This window comes from Sebastes fasciatus, chromosome 13, assembly GCF_043250625.1.
Source record: "Sebastes fasciatus isolate fSebFas1 chromosome 13, fSebFas1.pri, whole genome shotgun sequence".
NCBI lineage: Eukaryota > Metazoa > Chordata > Actinopteri > Perciformes > Sebastidae > Sebastes > Sebastes fasciatus.
The window spans coordinates 14,165,518-14,170,924 of NC_133807.1; the positions used below are offsets into that span (position 1 = coordinate 14,165,518).

The window sequence follows — 5,407 nt, forward strand, 5'->3', positions numbered from 1 at the left end:
TATTTGTCTGACTGGTTTCTGCTGTTGAGCACAATGTAGCCAGTCATGGGTTAAGTGTTTCCTTTATGAGTTATTATAAAGTTGTTTCATTTTCAAAGCTTAACAATATAAGTTAAATGCAATATCAACATTATCTTTGGAATTAGTGTTTGTGGGGCAAGAATCTATGTGTATATACAGTATATATATATATATATATATTTTATCTCCACCCCCTTCATATTTTGACTCCTTGTCATGTGAACAATGTTCAAGTTTTTTTCAGTCATATGAGAGCTCTAGATATATATTTTCAACCAAATGCAGGCCAACATGAATTGTAACAACCCTGAAAATACCCAGACAAAAACAATTATTTTTTGAGTAAATGTAGTCTCTGTCTTCTTTTCTTTATTGAACCTAAAAAATAATACAGTATAATCATTATAGAACATGATAAAGTGGGATAAATAAATACATAATAAAGAAAAAAAAATGTTTGAAGTTAATTCGAAGTTTTAAATTGACAGCTTTTTACAGGTGTTATTTGAATGCAACGCGTCATAATAAAACACCACAGAAGAATTCCTGACGTCACTGACCCCTGCAGCCGTCAACATCTCGCTCCTGCTTTTGCGGTTTCAAACACCTATAAACATGATTAGCGTCTACATTTAGATGTATCCTCATAGAATAAATGTTTCTACAACGTGTTGTCCTCTCACGGACTGCTCACCGAAGGTAAGACACAACATGTTCACCTCATGTTTACAAAAACACAGTTAAAGTCAATGAAATATCGTCAGTAGACGGCTTCAGAGAGTTGTGTGATTAGCCACAGGTGCGCTAATTAACCAGTAAACTGCCCTGACATCAAGCCGCCACAAGGGAGCAGCATCCCAGCAGTGATAGCTCACTCTGCTGAGTCTGCACCAGGTGTCAGCAACCTGCGGCTCCGGAGCCACATGAGGCTCTTCAGCCCCTCTCCAGTGGCTCCCTGTGGATTTATAAAACAATTAGTGGAAATGAATAACTTTTTTTTTGTTTACATTTTCATTTTTATTTATCATTGTTGTAGGTCTAATGAACGATGGTCCTAGTCCTAGTATTATGAGAATAAAGTCATAATATTATAAAGTAGTAATTTTACGTGTTATTTAATTATTTTCTTGTAACGTTATGACTTTATTCTTGTAATATTACGACTTTATTCTGTTTACATGATAACTTTATTCTCGTAATATTATGACTTTATTCTCGTAATATTACGACTTTATTCTCGTAATATTACGACTTTATTCTCGTTACATTACGACTTTATTCTCGTAATATTACGACTTTATTCTCGTTACATTACGACTTTATTCTCGTTATATTATGACTTTATTCTCGTAATATTACGACTTTATTCTCGTTACATTACGACTTTATTCTTGTTACATTACGACTTTATTCTCGTTATATTATGACTTTATTCTCGTAATATTACGACTTTATTCTCGTTACATTACGACTTTATTCTCGTTATATTATGACTTTATTCTCGTAATATTACGACTTTATTCTCGTAAAGTTATGGCTTTATTCTCGTACTATTACGACTTTATTCTCGTTACATTACGACTTTATTCTCATAATATTACGACTTTATTCTCGTAAAGTTATGGCTTTATTCTCGTTATATTATGACTTTATTCTCGTAATATTACGACTTTATTCTCGAAATCTCCGATTTTTTCCCCTAAATGTGGCTCTAATACTCCGTAGTACATTTGCACTTAGGCCCTCACTGCATTAGACTTATATACTATATACTTAGACTATAAATTGTGTTACCTTCATCACAATGCTAAAATATTTTGCGGCTCCAGACAGAATTTGTATTTCTTTTTTTTTGCCTAAAATGGCTCTTTTGATAGTAAAGGTGGCTGACTCCTGGTCTACACACATCTGGTTCCTTGGTATATTTGGCCACTCAGGGATACCAGGAAACGAAAAGGTAGATAAATTAGCAAAGGAGGCGGTCATGATAGAGCAGGTCGAAAGAAACTGAAAACTGTCAAAGTCGGAGGGACAAAGCATTGTCTGGAGGGAGGTCAACAAACAATGGCAACAGCACTGGGATAGAGAGTCCAAAGGGAGACATTTACACAAAATCCCAAATAAAGCAGGAGGGTTAAGAAGTCATGGTAAGAAAACAGAAAAGTAAAGGTTAGAGTTAGCAGACTAAGAATTGGGCACTGCCAATCACACAGCTCACTGCATATTATTGGAAAACACCCTACTGGTCACTGTAGCCAGTGTCAGGTCATGGAGACAGTTGAACACGTACTTACTTCATGCACAAAATATGAGTTAAATAGACAAGAGTATGTTAGCAGGTTTGCAGAGGTTGGCACCAGTGGAGAATGGGGCGGAGGATTTGCTTGGATGCGGGGATACTGTTGAGGGGAGAAAGGTGATTTTCAGGTTTCTGATCAACACTGGATTAATTAAGAGACTGTAGTAGATAGAGTAGAGGGGTAGTGGACGGATAAAACCAGAAGGAGGCAGCAATGCAACACAAAGGATGCCAGCTGCTGTAAAACCCCCAAAAAGAAGAAGAAGAAGATATATTTGGCAGTAAAGTGCTATTGTGGCTTAAAAAAACACAGAGGTATTTGTGTGTGTGTATAGATGTTCTGATAATGAAACAAACATCAGGTGCTTGTTAAATAAGTTGAAATCCTCAGGGCATCGTTTGCTCCTCTTCATTCCATTAAACCTGAATGTGAAGTTATCTTTGAATGGAGGGATTTTTATAACCCTGTCTCTTTATAACTATAGAACAACCTAATGATGTCCTCGAGCCAGACACGGAGACACTGACTGCTCACCAATGGTAAGACAACGTGCCAACCACTTCTAACTAAAGCTGGCTAACTTATAAAGAAAAGGGACATTGGCAAAAATAGTTCACCTCATGTTTACAAAAGACAGTGAAAGTCAATGAAATATGGCCAGTAGATGGCTTCAGAGAGCTGCGTACTCAGGCCACAGGTGAACTAAACACATTTGGTTCCTTGATGGTATCTGGCAGTAAAGTGCTGTTTTGGTTTTAAACAATACAGAAGCATTTTGTGTGTAGATGTTTTGATTATGCAACAACATCAGGTGCTTGCTAACCATCCTGTTGTCCTCAGGTCAAATTTGACCTGTTAATTTTATCATAAATATGGATTTATTTCATCTAATTGGCCCCAAAATAACATGGATGGTTCCCTACTATGGTCTTAGCAAAAAAAATAAAAAAAATAATGATCACTACTTTTGTTGAATTTGTTTTATTCAAATTTATAGCATCTGTGGTCTCCCCGGGTCAATTTTGACCCGGGGAGACCACAGATGCTATAAATTTGAATAAAACAAATTTAATTTGGAGGTGCAATGTGTCACACAATGTGCAATATGATAATTTATACTGTATGTTTTATAAACAGTCTAACCAGACTGGGTCAAAGGACCACAGGTGTCATTATGTGCTGCCATTAAAAAAATTCAAGTGCTTTCAAAACAATATCCAGATTTAACTTTTACATATACCAGTCTGCGAAAATTCATCAATATTATGTTCCTCTGATAATAACTACAGAAAAAATAATTCATAATTTCTGTTTTTTTTAACTCACAAATAAGGTATAATTTCATGGAAATTAGGTGTATTAAACATAATTTCCCCCATAAAAGTGTAAAACTTGTGGTAATGAGTTGGAATGAAGTTGGCCTAAAAGGTGTAACCTAGAATTGGCTGATCATTTATACTGTCTGCTTTATAAACACTCAAACCAGACCAGGTCGAATTTTGACGGGGGAAGACAAAAGTTGCTTGTTCGACGGGAAGACAATAGGAGGGATAAATAAGTTGAAACCCTCAGGGCATCGTTTGCTCCTCTTCATTCCATTAAACCTGAATGTGAAGTTGTCTTTGAATGGAGGGATTTTATAACCCTGTCTCTTTATAACTATAGAACGACCTAATGATGTCCTCGAGCCAGACACGGAGACACTGACTGCTCACCAAAGGTAAGACAACGTGCCAACCACTTCTAACTAAAGCTAGCTAACTTATAAAGAAAGGGACCAAAATAGTTCACAAAACCCTCGACGGTGAAAGTCAATGAAATTTTCTCCAGTGGATGGCCTCAGAGACACAGATATACACAGTAGATGTGACACCTTCTAATGATTTCAGTATTGAACCATATGGTGGCCATCTTACCTGGGTCCAGTTTGAAACTTGCTGTCATTGGAACTTGGTAAAAGAGGCTTGTGTTCTTATAATCCTTGGATTTTTCTACCAATACACCAATGCTGTTTTTTAGTCAAAGTAATGAGTGTAAGACAACTGCATGTGTCTAGAATGAACCAAAAAAAAACAAAGATATTGGTAGAATTGATTATTATAGCTCCAAGAGAACAAATCACGCTTTCCGTCATGAAGATAATCTCATAGTTGTGCATTTATATTGCAGACAATGATTATAGTTTTTTCCAATTTTGAAACCGAACTTATAAGAACTGTCTTTGGTAACCTGAATGGCTAATATACTACATATATCTTTTATGTAGAAATCCTAAATAGATTCAGTATTGTAGTTTATAGGCAGGCAATTAAAATCAGTCACTTCCTGTTTTGCATTGTTTTCTTGCGGCCAGCCGGCGTGGGGTTTGTTTGTGATGCTGAGAGGAGAGGTTGAAGAGTCTTGCTAACTGTAAATGACGAGTTGTTTTAGTTTGATAACGTTAAGTTTTGTTTGGAAAGGTTATTGTCTTCAGCAGAACTCCTGATGGACTCATCTCAATTGCCTTTCATTCTCCTCGCCAAGTAACGTTATGGACATTAACTCTACGATGATAATGTGGAGAGATGTATTTGCTTTACTGAAAGGAAATCATGTAAAGTCAGGAGGTAACTAACTAACTAACTAACTGTTTGTAGTTTTAGTTGAATACATTTCTCATCTATTCTGTACTGATGTGTGGAAAGTGATGCCAGCCTCCCAGGTCTCTTTGGTCCTTCTGGTAAAGCAGTAAGGTGCTGAACAGCTGATAACCTGTTGCTGCCCATATAGGTGGCAATTGTAAACAATACCCAGATAAGATGCAGGACGGTTATTCCATTAGTTATGACATAATGTCACATCTACTGTTTTATATCTATGGTCAGAAAGCTGTGTGCTCAGCAAACAGGTGAGCTAATCTACCAGCAATGACATCAAGACGCCACAAGGGTGCAGTAGCACCTTAGCAGTGATAGCTCACTCTGCTGAGTCGAAACACATTTGGTTCCTTGTTATATTTGGCAGTAAAGTGCTATTGTGGCTTTAAACAACACAGAGGTATTTGTGTGTGTGTAGATGTTCTGATAATGAAACAACATCAGGTTGCT

At 36.7% G+C, this 5,407-nt stretch overlaps 1 long non-coding RNA gene across 1 annotated transcript; it reads left to right on the top strand.

The window, feature by feature from the left end:
• Positions 1-596: 596 nt before the first annotated feature.
• LOC141779924 (uncharacterized) lies at positions 597-4,041 on the top strand. The gene is made up of 3 exons (XR_012596476.1): positions 597-720; positions 2,806-2,860; positions 3,987-4,041. It is a non-coding gene; the product is annotated as an uncharacterized LOC141779924 (long non-coding RNA).
• The last annotated feature ends 1,366 nt before the right edge of the window (positions 4,042-5,407 follow it).